Source organism: Mesoplodon mirus (genome assembly GCF_964341445.2).
Source record: "Mesoplodon mirus genome assembly, chromosome: 9".
NCBI lineage: Eukaryota > Metazoa > Chordata > Mammalia > Artiodactyla > Ziphiidae > Mesoplodon > Mesoplodon mirus.
In genome coordinates, this window is record NC_138985.1 from 22706125 (window position 1) to 22724473 (window position 18349).

Sequence of the window (18349 nt, forward strand, 5' to 3'; positions counted from 1 at the left end):
CAAGTTACTTGGAATAAGCACCTAATGGTTTGTTCGCATATGGAAACTTCAGTGAACAATCACCATGTATACATACCCTGCTTGCAGAAAACTTGGGGGCAGCATAGTGTAGTGGAAAAATATTAGATGGACATTAGATGTCCATTACATGGGCATTAGAGCGACCAGGGTTTGAATTTTGGCTTTGACAATTACTGTGTGTTTCAGTTAGGATTTCTTAGTTTCAAGCAACCAAAACCAGCTCTGGCCAGCATGTTTACCCCTTAACTATACCAATAGCCAGAAAGAGGAATGACACAGTTTTTCAACTTTTGTTGGGAGGCAGGTACCTCGAATTATGCCCCCACCGTGAAGACTACATGTCATGGAGGGATGTGATTCCCCCAGAGAAAACCAGGATGCTCTTAGTATTCCAGGCAGCCTGAACCATCGAATGTCCAATATATTGTGAGACTTTACTTACCCTCTCTGAAAGTCTGCCTCCTCATATTTAATACCCACCTCTTAAAGTTATAAACATGTTAACTAGTCTAATGAATACTTAGAGTGCCTAGGACATAAATGTTGTTTTATAAGTGTTTCCCTTTTCCTCTTCCTTTTGCCCTATCTGAAACATATACCTCCAGCATTCCTAAACTCAGTTAAAAGCTTAATAATTTTCCTAGCTCCCCAAGCTAGAAAGCAGGGAGTGAGTTCCAGTCTGTTTTTCTGTTGTTTTCACATCCGAAATACAGGATATCCATTTCCCCAGGACTATTACATCAGCCTTATAACTGGTCCACTCATCTCCCTTCTGCTCTCTCTCTCTCTCCCTGAGGCAGTGTAGCATAATGGTAAAGTGCATGGACTCTGGAGCCAAACTGTCTGGGTCTAAATCTTGATTTTGTTCCTTAATAGCCATACAATTGCAATCAAGTTGCATGATCTCTGTGTGTCTGTTTCCCTATGTAAATGGGGATAACAATTCTTACCTCAAAGAGTTGTTATGAGGATTAAATGTATTATTCCATGTAAGCACTGAGAATAGTGTGTGGGTCTTGGTGAGTGCTATACAATGTGTTTGTTAAATAAATCTACCTCCTTGTGGCTTCCAGAATTATCTTCCTAAAATTTAAACATAAACTTTCTACTTGGGGAAACCATGCCTGTTGGCCTAACCTCAGTCATCTCTTCAGACCTCTTTCTCTGACTGCCCAGTCCAGGCTGGAACTGGGGCCCCTCTGTGCACCTGGCACTAAATTTTTTATTGCACCTGGCTTATTGTGTTGTAATTATTTGTTTATGTTCTTTCTCTACACTGGTTTGTGAATTCTTGGAAATATAGACACTTATCTGATTTAGCTATGAATGGCCAGTACCTATCTGTTCAAAGAAGGTGCTTAACAAATGTTTGTTGTTTGAATAAAATGAGCAAAATGGTTGCTATTTCGTCCACTGAACGAAACAGAGGCTACTGTCTTCAAATGTACTTTTACTTGAGGCTTCTATTTCAATGGCTATTCCTTTTATTTACTCACCATAGAAACTCAAGGCCATATTATTATTAAATGTTACCATTGTAGTGACATTTGTATAAAATCTAAAGTAATGGATAACAAAATGGCAGTAAGTACACACTTATCAATAATCACTTTAAATGTAAATGAACTAGATGCTCCAGTCTAGTTATACAGCATAAAGACATAGAGTGCCTAAATGGATACAAAAACAAGACCCATATATATACCTCCTGTGAGAGATTCATTTCAGATCTAAAGACACACATAGACTGAAAGTGAGGGATGAAAAATGTATTCCATGCAAATGGAAATCAAAGCTGGGGTAGCAATATTTATATCAGACCAAATAGACTTTATTTTTTCCTCAATGAATATTCCTATTGAAGTATAGTTGATTTACAATATTGTGTTAATTTCTGCTGTACAACAAAGTGATTCAGTTATATATATATACACATTTTTAAAATATTCTTTTTCATTATGGTTTATCATAAGATATTGAATATAGTTCTCTGTGCTATACAGTAGGACCTTGTTATTTATCCATTCGATATATAAAAGCTTACATTTGCTAACACCAACCTCCCACTCCATCCCTTCCCCAACCCCCTCCCCTTGGCAACCACCAGTCTGTTCTCTATGTTTGTGATTCTGTTACTGTTTCATAGATAGGTTCATTTGTGTCATATTTTAGATTCCACATGTAAGTGATCTCATAGGGTATTTATCCTTCTCTTTGTGACTTACTTCACTTAGTATGATAATCTCTAGTTGCATCCATGTTGCTGCAAATGGCATTATTTTGTTCTTTTTTTTATGGCTGAGTAATATTCCATTGCATATATGTACCACATCTTCTTTATCCATTCATATGTCGATGGACATTTAGGATGTTTCCATATCTTGGCTCTTGTGAATAGTGCTGCTATGAACACAGGGGTGCATATATCTTTTTGAATTATAGTTTTGTCTGGATATATGCCCAGGAGTGGGATTGCTGGATCATACGGTAACTCTATTTTTAGTTTTCTAAGGAACCTCCATACTGTTTTCCACAGTGGCTGCACCAACTCAAATTCCCACCAACAGTGCAAGAGGGTTCCCTTTTCTCCACACCCTCTCGAGCACTTGTTATTTGTAGGCTTTTTAATGATGGCCATTCTGACCAGTGAGAGGTGGTACCTCATTGTAGTTTAAATTCCATTTCTCTAATAATTAGCAATGTTGAACATCTTTTCATGTGCCTATTAGCCATCTGTATATCTTCTTTGGAGAAATATCTATTTAGGTCTTCTGCCCATTTTTCAATTGGGTTGTTTGCTTTTTTGTTGTTGACTTGTATGAGCTACTTATACATTTTGGAAATTAAGTCCTTGTCAGTTCTATTATTTGCAGATATTTTCTCCCATTCTGTTGGTTGTCTTTTTTTTTTTTTTTTATGGTTTCCTTTGCTGTGCAAAAGCTTGTAAGTTTGATTAGGTCCCATCTGTTTGTTTGTTTATTTATTTAATTTAACATTTTTTTGGAGTATAATTGCTTTACAATGGTGTGTTAGTTTCTGCTGTATAACGAAGTGAATCAGCTATACGTATACATTTATACCTATATCTCCTCCCTCTTGTGTCTCCCTCCCACTCTCTTTATCCCACCTCTCTAGGTGGACACAAAGCACCGAGCTGATCTCTCTGTGCTATGCAGCTGCTGCTTATTAGCTATCTATTTTACATTTGGTCGTGTATATATGTCCATGCCACTCTCTGACTTCGTCCCAGCTTACCCTTCCCCCTCCCCATGTCCTCAAGTCCATTCTCTATGTCTGCATCTTTATTCCTGTCCTGCCCCTAGGTTTTTCAGAACCATTTTTTTTAGATTCAATATATATGTTAGCATGGTATTTGTTTTTCTCTTTCTGACTTACTTCACTCTGTATGACAGTCTCTAGGTCTATCCATCTTGCTACAAATAACTCAGTTTCGTTTATTTATTTTTTAATTAATTTATTTAATTTATTTTTTTAACATCGTTTTTTTACATCTTTATTAGAGTATAATTGCTTTACAATGGTGTGTTAGTTTCTGCTTTATAACAAAGTGAATCAGTTACACATATACATATGTTCCCATATCGCTTCCCTCTTGTGTCTCCCTCCCTCCCACCCGCCCTATCCCACCCCTCTAGGTGGTCACAAAGCACCGAGCTGATCTCCCTGTGCCATGCGGCTGCTTCCCACTATCTATCTACCTTACGTTTGGTAGTGTATATATGTCCATGTCACTCTCTCACTTTGTCACAGCTTACCCTTCCCCCTCCCCATATCCTCAAGTCCATTCTCTAGTAGGTCTGTGTCTTTATTCCTGTCTTACCTCTAGGTTCTTCATGACCTTTTTTTTTCCCCCTTAGATTCCATATATATGTGTTAGCATACGGTATTTGTTTTTCTCTTTCTGACTTACTTCACTCTGTGACAGACTCTAGGTCCATCCACCTCACTAAAAATAACTCAATTTCGTTTCTTTTTTTTTTTTTTTTTTTTTTTCTTTTTGCGGTATGCGGGCCTCTCACTGTTGTGGCCTCTCCCGTTGCGGAGCACAGGTTCCGGATGCGCAGGCCCAGCGGCCATGGCTCATGGGCCCAGCCGCTCCGCGGCATATGGGATCCTCCCAGACCGGGGCACGAACCCGTATCCCCTGCATCGGCAGGCGGACTCTCAACCACTGCGCCACCAGGGAGGCCCTCAATTTCGTTTCTTTTTATGGCTGAGTAATAGTCCATTGTATATATATTCCACATCTTCTTTATCCATTCATCTGTCGATGGGCACTTAGGTTGCTTCCATGTCCTGGCTATTGTAAATAGAGCTGCAATGAACTTTGTGGTACATGACTCTTTTTGAATTATGGTTTTCTCAGGGTATATGCCCAGTAGTGGGATTGCTGGGTTGTATGGTAGTTCTATTTTTAGTTTTTTAAGGAACCTCCATACTGTTCTCTATAGTGGCTGTATCAATTTACATTCCCAGTAACAGAGCAAGAGGGTTCCCTTTTCTCCACACCCTCTCCAGCATTTATTGTTTGTAGATTTTTTGTTGGTGACCATTCTGACTGGTGTGAGATGATATCTCACTGTAGTTTGGATTTGCATTTCTCTAATGATCAGTGATGTTGAGCATCCTTTCATGTGTTTGTTGTCAATCTGTATATCTTCTTTGGAGAAATGTCTATTTAGGTCTTGTACCCATTTATGGATTGGGTTGTTTGGGTTTTTTTGATATTGAGCTGCATGAGCTGCTTGTATATTTTGGAGATTAATCTTTTGTCAGTTGCTTCATTTGCAAATATTTTCTCCCATTCTGAGTATTGTCTTTTCATCTTTTCTATGGTTTCCTTTGTTATGCAAAAGCTTTTAAGTTTCATTAGGTCCCATTTGTTTATTTTTGTTTTTATTTCCATTTCTCTAGGAGGTGAGTCAAAAAGGATCTTGCTGTGATTTATGTCATGGAGTGTTCTGCCTGTGTTTTCCTCTAAGAGTTTTACAGTGTCTGGCCTTGCATTTAGGTCTTTAATCCATTTTGAGTTTATTTTTGTGTATGGTGTTAGGGAGTGTTCTGATTTCATTCTTTTTTTTTTTTTCTTTTTGCGGTATGCGGGCCTCTCACTGCTGTGGCCTCCCCCGTTGCGGAGCACAGGCTCCGGATGCGCAGGCCCAGCGGCCATGGCTCACGGGCCCAGCCGCTCCGCGGCATATGGGATCCTCCCAGACCGGGGCACGAACCCGTATCCCCTGCATCGGCAGGCGGACTCTCAACCACTGCGCCACCAGGGAGGCCCTGATTTCATTCTTTTACATGTAGCTGTCCAGTTTTCCCAGCACCACTTATTGAAGAGGCTGTCTTTTCTCCATTGTATATTCTTACCTCCTTTATCAAAGATAAGGTGACCATATGTGCATGGGTTTATCTCTGGGCTTTCTATCCTGTTCCATTTGTCTATATTTCTGTTTTTGTGTCAGTACCATACTGTCTTGATTACTGTAGCTTTGTAGTATAGTCTGAAGTCAGGGAGCCTGATTTCTCCAGCTCCATTTTTCTTCTTAAGATTGCTTTGGCTATTCAGGGTCTTTTGTGTTTCCATACAAATTGTGAAATTTTTTGTTCTAGTTCTGTTAGAAATGCCATTGGTAGTTTGATAGGGATTGCATTGAATCTGTAGATTGCTTTGGGTAGTGTAGTAATTTTCACAATTAGTCATTTTCACAGTGTTGATTCTTCCAGTCCAGGAACATGGTATATTTCTCCATCTGTTTGTATCATCGTTAATTTCTTTCATTAGTGTCTTATAGTTTTCTGCATACAGATCTTTTGTCTCCTTAGGTAGGTTTATTACTAGGTATTTTATTCTTTTTGTTGCAGTGGTAAATGGGAGTGTTTCCTTAATTTTTCTTTCAGATTTTTCATCATTAGTGTATAGGAATGCAAGAGATTTCTCGGCATTAGTTTTGTATCCTGCTACTCTACCAAATTCATTGATTAGCTCTAGTAGTTTTCTGGTAGAGTCTTTAGGATTCTCTATGTATAGTATCATGTCAACTGCAAACAGTGACAGCTTTACTTCTTCTTTTCCAATTTGGATTCCTTTTATTTCTTGTTCTTCTCTTATTGCTGTGGCTAAAACTTCCAAAACTATGTTGAATAATAGTGGTGAGAGTGGGCAAACTTGTCTTGTTCCTGATCTCAGTGGAAATGGTTTCAGTTTTTCACCATTGAGGACGATGTTGGCTGTGGGTTTGTCATATATGGCTTTTATTATGTTGAGGTAAGTTCCCTCTATGCCTACTTTCTGCAGGGCTTTTATCATAAATGGGTGTTGAATTTTGTTGAAAGCTTTTTCTGCATCTATTGAGATGATCATATACTTTTTCTCCTTTAATTTGTTAATATGGTGTATCACATTGATTGGTTTGAATATATTGAAGAATCCTTGCATCCCTGGGATAAATCCCACTTGATCATGGCGTATGATCCTTTTAATGTGCTGTTGGATTCTGTTTGCTAGTGTTTTGTTGAGGATTTTTGCATCTATGGTCATCAGTGATATTGGCCTGAGTATTCTTTCTTTGTGACATCTTTGTCTGGTTTTGGTATCAAGCTGATGGTGGCCTCATAGAATGAGTTTGGGTGTGTTCCTCCCTCTGCTATATTTTGGAAGAGTTTGAGAAAGATAGGTGTTAGCTCTTCTCTAAATATTTGATAGAATTCACCTTTGAAGCCATCTGGTCCTGGGCTTTTGTTTGTTGGAAGATTTTTAATCACAGTTTCGATTTCAATGCTTGTGATTGGTCTGTTTATATTTTCTATTTTTTCCTGGTTCAGTCTGGGAAGGTTGTGCTTTTCTAAGAATTTGTCCATTTCTTCCAGCTTGTCCATTTTTTTGGCATAGAGTTGCTTGTAGTAATCTCTCATGATCCTTTGTATTTCGGCAGTGTCAGTTTTTACTTCTCCGTTTTCATTTCTGATTCTGTTGATTTGAGTCTTCTCTCCTTTTTTCTTGATGAGTCTGGCCAATGGTTTATCAATTTTGTTTATCTTCTCAAAGAACCAGCCTTTAGTTTTATTGATCTTTCCTATCCTTTCCTTCATTTATTTTTCATTTATTTATGATCTGATCTTTATGATTTCTTTCCTTCTGCTATCTTTGGGGTTTTTTTGTTCTTCTTTCTGATTGCTGTAGGTGTAAGGTTAGGTTGTTTATTTGAGATGTTTCTTGTTTCTTGAGGTAGGATTGTATTGCTATAAACTTCCCTCCTAGAACTGCTTTTGCTGCATCCCATAGCTTTTGGATTGTCGTGTTTTCATTGTCATTTGTTTCTAGGTATTTTTTAAATTTCCTCTTTGATTTGCTCAGTGATCTCTTGGTTATTATGCAGTGTATTGTTTAGCCTCCATGTGTTTGTATTTTTTATGGTTTTTTTCCTGTAATTGATATCTAGTCTCATAGTGTTGTGATCAGAAAAGATACATGATATGATTTCAATTTTCTTAACTTTACCAAGGCTTGATTTGTGACCCAAGATATGGTCTATCCTGGAGAATGTTCCAGGAGCAGTTTGTATTCTGTTGTTTTTGGATGGAATGTCCTATAAATATCCATTAAGTCCATCTCGTTTAATGTATCATTTTTTTAAAATTTATTTATTTTATTTATTATTTTTGGCTGCATTTGGGTCTTCATTACTGCCTGCAGGCTTTCTCTAGTTGCGGCGAGTGGGACCTACTCTTCATTGCAGTGTTGGTCTTCTCATTGCGGTGGCTTCTCTTGTTGCAGAGCATGGGCTCTAGGTGGGTGGGCTTCAGTAGTTGTGACATGTGGGCTCCCTAGTTGTGGCTCATGGGCTCTAGAGCACAGGTTCAGTAGTTGTGGTGCACAGGCTTAGTTGCTCCGCAGCATGTGGGATTTTCCCGGATCAGGGCTTGAACCCATGTCCTCTGCATTGGCAGGCAGATTCTTAACAATTGCGTCACCAGGGAAGTCCCCAAACAAGTTTTATATTTTTAATTTTTAAAATTTTATTGAAGTACAGTTTATTTACAATGTCATGTTAATTTATTCTGTATAGCAGAGTGACTCAGTTATACATATATATATATTTCATATTGTTTTCTATTATGGTTTGTCACAGGATATTGAATATAGTTCCCTGTGCTATATAGTATGACGCTGTTGTTGATCCATCCTATATATGAACCAAACAAGTTATGTTCTTCCAAAATACAATGGTGGGACAGACATGGGATAGACACTCCATTCTAAAAGGGGAGAAAGGGACTTCCCTGGTGGTCCAGTGGTTAAGACTTCGCCTTCCAATGCAGGGAGTGCAGGTTTGATCTCTGGTCAGGAAGTTAAGATCCCACATGCCTTGTGGCCAGAAAACCAAAACAAAAAACAGAAGAAATATTGTAACAAATTCTATAAAGACTTTAAAAATGGTCCACATCCAAAAACTCTTTTAAAAAAAAGGAAAAGAGAAATAGGTAAAAAAGGAAAGGGTGTTGGGTGCCAAGCAAGTCTAAAACTTAGCTATGCAAATCCCATTAGATCTTAAGGCTTGAGAACAATCCTCTTTGGTTCAGTACTCTGCCATCCAGGCCCACTGGGGTGGTACCATCATGCTCAGGGCTCAGCAGGACACCCAGTCCCTTCTGCCCAGCAGGGCCCCTCCTACCTCCCATGTTGAAGCTCCTGCCAGGGTCTCCCCCTCTGGTAGGAGAAAGCAGCCTTGCCCCCTGGTTTGTGGTGGGCGTGGCAGCTCCGGGATCTCTGATTCACCTTTGGTTTCATTCTTTCCTTTTCTTGAAGGATAACACAAGCTAGCAGCCCTCCTTCTCTCCTCCCCTTTGCTTAGTTCCCTCTAGTCTCAGCTGGCAGTTTCTGCTGGTAAGGTCTCATCTCTTTTCTAAGCTTCTGCTGAGATGGATGATGAGATCATGGTTCAAGGTCATGCTAAGTTTATCAAATGGTTGTTCAGCCACATGCTTAGCATTCTCTTAAGAATGAGCTTTTTCATTTTCTGCCATGTGGATGGGCTGAGAATTTTCTAAGTCTTTAAGTTCTGGTTCCTTTTTGGTTAACAACTCCATTGTTCAGAGTTTAGCTAAACTACTCCATAATATTGCTGACTCAGCATCCATTTTGTGTGGCCCGAAGGGGCCTTGAACTGGCATTAGCTCCTCCCTAGTTAACAGCCCACTTAACAAGTAAATGTAAGTTTCTGATATGGCTCCCCCAACAGTCCTTGTGATAAGCACTCTCCCCCATAGCCCCAGGCCTTACCCTGCACCCCTTAGATAAGATCCCTGAAAAACCTACCAAAACTTCACTCTTGGTTTGAATTGACCAATCTGACCTTAGCTCAAGAACATCAAAGCCCTTCACCCTAATAAAGACAAGAGCCCCAGGGCCTCTCTAAACACATCCCGCCTTGATCTCCCCGAGAGGCCCCTCAAGGTGTGCTGTGTTCCTCCCACAGGACCTGTGAGTAATAAACGTCTCTATTTCACTTTCCCTTGCAGTATTTTGCATTGGGGCTCACCATCTGACACCCCAGGGCGCTACTTAACAAATGTCAATTAAGCAAAGTCACAGCATCCTCCTTCAACTCATCTGTCTCATTTTGCATTTCACTGTAAGTGGTCAGGAGAAACCAAGCTGCTCCTTGAACACTTTGCTGAGAAATCTCTTCAGCTGGGACTTACCTGGTGATCCAGTAGTTAAGACTCCACGATTCCAGTGCAGGGGGTAAGGGTTTAATCCCTGGTTGGGGAACTAAGATCCTGCACGCTGTGCTGCCAAAAAGACAAAAAAAAAAAAAAAAATCTCCTCAGCTAAATATCCCATTTCATCATTCACAAACTTCACTTTCTACAAAACAGTAGAACACATTTTAGCTAAGTTCTTTGCCACTTTATAAGAAGGATCACCTTTACTCCAGTTTCCAATAACACGTTCCTAATTTCCAGCCGAGATCTCACCAAAATTGCCTTTAACGTCTATATTTCTAGCACACACCTCAAAACTCTTCCAGCCTCTACCCATTGCCCAGTTCCAGAGCTGCTTCTGTATATTTAAGTATTTATTACAGTAGCACCCCACTCTTGGTACCAAAATCTGTCTTAGTAGACCCTGCTAATACTAAAATACCATAGACTGGGTGGCTTAAACAATGGAAATTTGTTTTCTCATAGTTTGACAGACTAAAATCCAAGATCAAGGTTCCAGCATGGTTGGGTTCTGGTGAGGACTCTCTTCCTGCCTTGTGGAAGGCCACCTTCTCTCTGTGTTCTCACACGGTGAGGAGAGAGAGAAAGCTCTCTGGTATCTCTCATTATAAGGGCACTAATCCTATGGGTGGGGGACCCCACCCTCACAATTTCATCCAAAGCACCTCTTTAGAGTAGTGATCAAGGAAGTCTTCTCTAAAAGATAACATTTAGACTGAGCTCCATAGCATGAGAAAGAACCAGGATTTTCTTCTGATTTGTTTACTGTTGTAACCCTAGTCCTTAGAACAGTGCCTGGTACAAAGTTTGAATGTTTTATGAATGAATACAGGAATGAATGAATGAATAATGCAAGCAACCTGGGTAGAGCTGGGAAAAAGGAGTATTCCAGGCAGAAGGACCAACAATGCAGAGATTGCACAGTAGAAAAGATCATAGCATGTTTGTGGATCAGAAAGGAGGCCAGTGTGGCTGGGGAACACGGAACTGGAGAGTGATGAAATGACATAGGTATGGAGAGGTAGGCAGTATTATTAGATGTTCCTTGGTGATCTATGCTTACATATAATGTGATATTAAGAGATGAACTCTGGAACCAGACTCTCTGGATTCAAATCCCTGCTCCATCTCTTACTACCTATGTGACCTCTGGCAAGTTAGCCAGCCTCTCTACATCTTTACTTCCTTGTCCATAAAATGGGAAAAATAACAGTTAAGACAAATAATTATAATAAGTATAAATAGTAAAAATAACATAAGGCAATTAGCTTATTTTGAGGATTAAGGGAGTTAATTTTAAAATGAGCTGAAAAAGTCCCAATCAATAACTTTGAATGGGTGGTGTGTTTCATAGGGTTTATAGTTTGGTAGGAGGTTCATGTGTTTTCTGACCATTTGTATCCTGAACTTTGTGAATTGCCTTTTTTGTTATTGTTATTGTTCACCAATTTTTCTATTGGGATTTTCTGTTTTTAAAAATGGTTTTTTAAGTGTCCTTTGAATATTACAAATATTAAAAGTTTGTCATATGCATTGCAGATATTTTTCCTAGCTTTCCGTTTGCCTTTCAATGATGCCTATGGCATTTATCCCATATAGAAATTTCAAAGGTTTATGTTTTCAATCTATTTTTGTGTGATTTTAGGTTTTTAGGCATGCAATACATAAGAATACCTTCATACATTACACCTATATATCTTCTAATACTTTTTATACTATTATATCTAAACCTTCATTCCACTGGAATTTTTTTAAAAGAGTGATCTTGGAGTATTATTACTGTTAGCATTTTGGTAAATAACCTTTTAGATATCTTTCAGTGCATAAATATATATTTATAGTATAGGTATATAATTTTATATAAATGTGATCAGAGGCAGCCTAAACAGCCCTATTGCCATGGATCACCACCCCTACACTACTCACCCTTTGAATAAGGAAAGGCCAGGGAAGGGGAGATGATTTGTGGGAGAGGAGGATCAGGAGTTCTTAGCCTTGGGACTTCCCTGGAGGTCCAGTGGTTAAGATTCCGTCCTTCACTGCAGGGGGTGTGGGTACTATTCCTGGTCAGGGAAGTAAGATCCCACATGCCACACAGCACAGCCAAAGAGAAAAAGGAGTTCTTAGCCTTGTTTGGAGAGTTTATCCTTCTACCTGTGTTGGGAAGGTTCTTCCCCACCTCACCCCCAAGCAGAGTGCTGTGGGTCTCCAAGAGAATCACCCACAGAGACTGGAGGTCCCACAAGGTGGTGAGACCCACTTCTTGATCCCTGGCTGGACACTAGCTGGGTAGCCAAGCATGCAGTCTGCTCTGGTGCTGCTATGGGTGGAGAATTAGCTGAGCCTTCTTAGGAGCATTTAATGAGTCCTCTGAGGGTGAAGGTTTTCCTGTCTCATGGAGACTGCAGTCTAATTCTTGTCTCAAGATATCCAGAGGCAGAGAGCTTTTTAGTAGCCCTTTGGGCAGGGCAAGAGGGGACTAGTGTAGTGCAACTGGGAGGGAAAGGTTCAGGGGCATCCTCACCCCAACTTCCTGTCGTTCTTGGGGAGCACAGAAAAGGACTAACTATGATGTCTAAACCCCCCCCCCCCCATCATATCTGCTCCCTCTCCTGTGCTTCCTTGTAGGTGAAAGGCGTTACCACAAACCATCAAGTGTTCCAAATGAGGAAACTGGGTGTCATGGTCATCTTTCTCTTTTTTATCAACCACTAGCTCTGTAGTTCTATATTCTTACTATTTCCTCAGTCTCCTTTCTTCTCTCCACCTCAAGCATTCATCGCCTGTTGCTTAGGTGACTTCAGAAGGTCCTTCTTGTGGGGTGAGGAGAGCCCAGATGTTAAGGCTGCACTCCCGAGAGTGATGGGAGGAATCTCCCAGTTCCTGTTCACCCCAAAGCCAGAGAAACCAGACAGTGAGAATATTCCTGTTCTCCCCAAGCCAAAACACCCAAACGGACAGAAAAGCCATTCCTCCTTTGAGTAGAATCTGACCTTTCTTTTTACCACAAAATGTCATGTTTACATTTTCTGCCACCATTGAGTTACCATCCAGTTTTCAAACTTGAATTATGATTTCTACCTCTTTTCGACTGAAATTTGCTTTCAAAGATCACCAGTGCCAAATACAAAGCTGTAGCAATTAGGAACCTTTCTGTTGCAAGTGATAGAAATTCCAGCCCAAACTGGCTTAAGGCAAAAAGAGAATGTGTGAGCTCCTATAACTGAGGAGTCCGAAGGTAGAATTAAGTACAGGCGTGGTTTTATCCAGGACTCAAAAAATATCACTGAGATGTCATTTCTCTCCTTTTCTTGTCCCTAAGTCCTTGTTGTTTGCTCCATCTAGGGCCAGGCATGGGAGCAAGACAGTTGCAATGGTTCCAGTTCCTGTATCCACTTAGATGGACATCTAGAGGGAACTAGAGTGTGTTTCACTTTCTAGTGACCTCCTAAGTCTCTGAACCAATCAGTGTGGCCATGGGAATATGTTGCTCTGATTGGCCAGGCTTGAGTCACATGCTTGATTTCTAGCCTTTGGGACAGAGATGTCCAATAGAAATACAATGCGAGCCATAAACATGAGACACAGATGTAAGCCACATATATAATTTTGAATGTTCTAGTAGCCACATTTAAAACCAGGAGAAATTAAATTTAATGATCTATTTCATTTAACCCAGTATATTCAAACTATTATCATTTCAACATTAATCGATATTAAAAACTACTAATGAAATACTTTAAACTCTTTTCTTTTCTTTTTTTTAAAAAATTTATTTATTTATTTATTTATGGCTGTGTTGGGTCTTCGTTTCTGTGCGAGGGCTTTCTCTAGTTGTGGCAAGCGGGGGCCACTCTTCATCGCGGTGCGCGGGCCTCTCACTATCGCGGCCTTTCTTGTTGCAGAGCACAGGCTCCAGACGTGCAGGCTCAGTAATTGTGGCGCACGGGCCCAGTTGCTCCGCGGCATGTGGGATTCTCCCAGACCAGGGCTCGAACCCGTGTCCCCTGCATTGGCAGGCAGACTCTCAACCACAGCGCCACCAGGGAAGCCCTAAACTCTTTTCTTGTACTGTCTTCAAAATCAACATTTTAACAAGGCTTCGAAGTGGTGATAATGTATGGCGAGGGATGTCTACGAAACATAATTTGAGAAAAAACTGTCCTACAGGCTCCTTTCTGCTCCTCAAATCGTACTTGTAATCATGGAAATACTGAGAGACCTGCTGAAATAATATATTTGAGCAACTGAGAATTGAAGGGTAGGGTGGTGACTGGTTAGCTCAAGGGTACTGAGTGACTCATAATATTGCTTTCACGTTGCTGCCACCTGTTGGTTGTAACACATATTTCAGCCACATAAACACCAAACAGGTTTCTGTCATTTGTGAGCTGAAACAAGCCTGGCAACATTCCTCAGCTACACCTTGAAATGACTTTCCTTTGGAATTCCCATTCATACCAGAGCATGGAAAGTCTTAATAGTTTGTGTTATGGATTCTCAGACTTGTGTTTACCAGGCTGTTTTTTTTTTCTGTCTGCTGCAGCACATATAGATTTCTCCCTCCTTTAAACCCTTGCCCGTCTAAGTCAGTAATGTAATGAGTCCTGCTTTCTCTTTCTGCAGGTTGTTTCTCTTGCTATTCTTTCTTGCACACCTTCTGAAGGCAGTGACCAGAGCACATTTCTTGCCATCTCTAAGCCCTAGTTCCTTCAGCTGTAAAATGTAGGATAATATTAGATCCTCCCCAGTGTCAGTATGAAGATAAAATTGCATACTGTTTGTAAAATGTTTGGGACAGTCATTGACATAGAGGAAGTACTTGGGATACATTATGGTTCAAGAGGACAAGTCTTCATTGGAAATTTGAGCAGCGACTGGATAGTTGATGGTATGTTCTATTTTTTAAATTCTTAGGTTAAAAAATCCTTACCTCTTAAATAGTTATGGATGATATAATGTGACTGCTGGAGTTTGCTTCAAAATGTAGGAGGGGGAGGGAAGTGAGCAGTGATATATGTGAAACAGTATTGGCCAAGAATTGATCATTGATGAAGCTGGGATATGGATAGATGGTATTCATTAGACCATTTTGTCTGTTTTGTGTTTGAAAATTTGCATACAATTAAAAAAGGATAACAAGTTCTTATATTCCTGACAGCACTGTAAACAATGCTGGACGTAATATGGGTACTACTTCTTACATTGTTCTTTTGTATTTTTAAAGTTTATTTTATTGAAGTATAGTTGATTTACAATGTTGTGTTGGTTTGTGTTAATTTCTGCTGTGCAGCAAAGTGATTCAGTTATACACATATATGGACATATATATATATACACTTTTTCATACTATTTTCCATTATGGTTTCTCACAAGATATTGAACATAGTTCCCTGTGCTATACAACAGAGCCTTGTTGTTGATCAATTCTATATATAACAGTTTGCATCTGCTAATCCAAAACTCCCAATCCAACCCACCCCTACCACCCTCTTCCTTGGCAACCACAAGTCTGTTCTCTATGTCTATGAGTCTGTTTCTGTTTGGAAGATAACTTCATTTGTGTCATATTTTAGATTCTGCATATAAGTGATATCATATAGTATTTGTCTTTCTCTTTCTGATTCTAAATCCATCCATGTTGCTACTAACGGCATTATTTCATTCCTTTTCATAGCTGAGGAATATTCCCTTGTATATATGTACCACGTCTTCTTTATACATCCATCTGTCCCTGGACGTTTTGGTTGCTTCTATGACCTGGCTTTTGTATATAGTGCTGCAGTGAAGGTTGGGCTGCATTATGGCTTTCTCCCGATCTACGCCCAGCAGTGGGATTGCCAGATCATACGGTAGCTCTATTTTTAGTTTCTTAATGAACCTCCATACTGTTCTCCATGGTGGCTGTATCCATTTACATTCTCACCAACAGGGTAGGAGGGTTCGCTTTCTCCACGCCCTCTCCAGCACTTATTGTTTGTACACTTTTTTTTTTTTTTTGCGGTACGCAGGCCTCTCACTGTTGTGGCCTCTCCCGTTGCGGAGCACAGGCTCCGGACGTGCAGGCTCAGCGACCATGGCTCACAGGCCCAGCCGCTCCACGGCATGTGGGATCTTCTCGGACCCAGTCTTCTCGGACTGGGGCAGAAACCCGCGTTCCCTGCATCGGCAGGCAGACTCTCAACCACTGCCCCACCAGGGAAGCCCTGATTGTACACTTTTTGATGATGGCCATGCTGAGGGTTGTGAGGTGATACTTCCTTGTACTTCTGATTGACATTTCTCTACTACTACTAAGTGACCTTGAGTATCTTTTCAGGTGCTATTTTTTTTTTAAACAGTGTGATTAAAACCTCTCTCTTGAAATGGGTTTCTTGAAAGTCTGCCCTTTTATGAATTCTGTTTGTATTACCCCAGGACATTTGCGGAGGGCAGGTATCATTTACAGCCCTGAAGGCCTTCGTGAGAGTTCTGTTCCTGGGTTGTAAATGAGAGTGGAATGTGCCAGAACAAACACCCAAGGGCTTGTGTCTCTTTACTTCTTCTCCTTTACCTTCAGCAGGAAAGATCTGCTGAGGGTGCTGTGGTATGTACATGGGTGACTCTAAGAAAGGAGAATGCAGGTGGAGCCCAGCCCCAGGAGACGTGGAGACCAGGTGACTTTTCAAAACTCTTCCGGCCGAGAGGGCCCTCCGTTCTTAGGGTGTACTAAGCTTGGTTTAGCCATCTGAGATCCCCCCTGGGTCTGGTGATTGTGGTCCCATCCAGAGGGGACCAGCACTATATGTCCAAGATAAACTCATTGTCCAGCACATCCTTCCAAGCTTCTTCAGCCCCATGACAGTCCACCCTTGGGACCTAAGGCTGCTCAGCCTCCAAAAATGTGAACCACACCGGGTCCCAAGACCAGAGTGGACCATAGTAGGCATTTCCTTTTCTTTTTTAATTTAATTTTTGGATTATATTGGAGTGTAGTTGATTGACATGTTGTGTTTGTAGGTGTACAGCACTTTGATTTAGATAGTCATAGATGGAGATCGACTCTTTTTCAGATTTTTTTCCTATATAGGTTATTAGAGTGTTCAGTTGAGTTCCCTGTGCTATACACTAGGTCCCTGTTGCTTATATATTTTATAGGTGTTAGTGTATATAACTTAATCCCAACCTCCTAATTTATCCCTTGCCCCCCCCCCCCGCAACTTTTCCCCTTTGGTGACTGTGAGTTTGTTTTCTAAGTCTGTGAGTCTGTTTCTGTTTTGTAAAATAGTTCATTTGTGTCAATTTTTTATCTCCACCTCTAAGTGATGTCGTATGGTATTTGTCTTTGTCTGACTTACTACACTTAGTATGAAAATCTGCAGGTCCATCCATGTTGCTGCAAATGGCATTATTTCATTCTTTTTTTATGGCTGAGTAATATTTCCTTGTATATATGTACGACATATTCTTAATCCATGCATCTGTCGATGGACATTTTGGGTGCTTCCATGTCCTGGTTATTGCAAAGAGTGCTGCAATGAGGGTTGGGGTGCATGTGTCTTTTCAGGTTATGGTTTTCTCCAGCTATATGCCTAGGAGTAGGATTGCTGGATCATATGGAAGCTCTGTTTTCAGTTTCTTAAGCCACCTCCCTACTCTTCTCCATAGTGGCTGTCACCAATTTACATTCTTACCAACAGCGTGGGAGGGTTTCCTTTTCTCCACACCCTCTCCAGCATTTATTCTTATTACACTTTTTGATGATGGTCATTCTGATGGGTGCGAGGTGATACGTCGTTGTACTTTTGATTTGCATTTCTCTACTAATGAGCGATGTTGACCATCTTTTCGTGTGCTATTAAAAAAAACAGTGTGAGTAAAATTTATCTCTTGAAATTGGCTTCTTGAAAGTCTGCCCTTTTATGAATTCTATTTGGATAACCTACCCAGGACACTTGCTGGGGGCAGGTATCATTCACAGCCCCGCAGACCTTGTCCTCATAAGCCCGTTTTTTAAGGTTGTAGTTATGGGAAATGGCCACAAGGTGGCAGGATTTCTTCATGCCCGGCTCTGGTTACTGGGGCAACCAGAACATTCATAAAAATCCCATTCCTGGGTTGTAAATGAGAGTGGAATGTGCCAGAACAAATACCCAAGGTCTTGTGTCTCTTCACTTCTTCTCCCTTAACCTTCAACACGGGGCAACTCCCAAACTCGGCAGAAGCTCTGCCGAGGGCGCTGTCATCCATAGGTGGGGCGACCCTAAGTAAGGAGGCTGGAGGTGGGAGCCCAGCACCAGGGGACGTGGAGACCAGGTGACTTTTCAAAGCTCTTTCGACCCACAGGGTCCACCTGCCTTTGGGTGCCCTAGACTTCACTTACATGTCATAGGCCTCACATGGATCTGGAGATTGTGGTTTAATGCAGAGGGGACGAGGCACTACACATCCAAGAGAGCTCATTGGCTGTCACATCCCGCCCAGCGCCTTCAGTCCCAGGACAGTCCAGCCTTGGGATCCAGGGATGTGAACCAGGCCGGGTCCCCGAGGCTGGATTGGAATAGAGTAGGTATTACGTTTTTTTTTAAATTTAATTTTA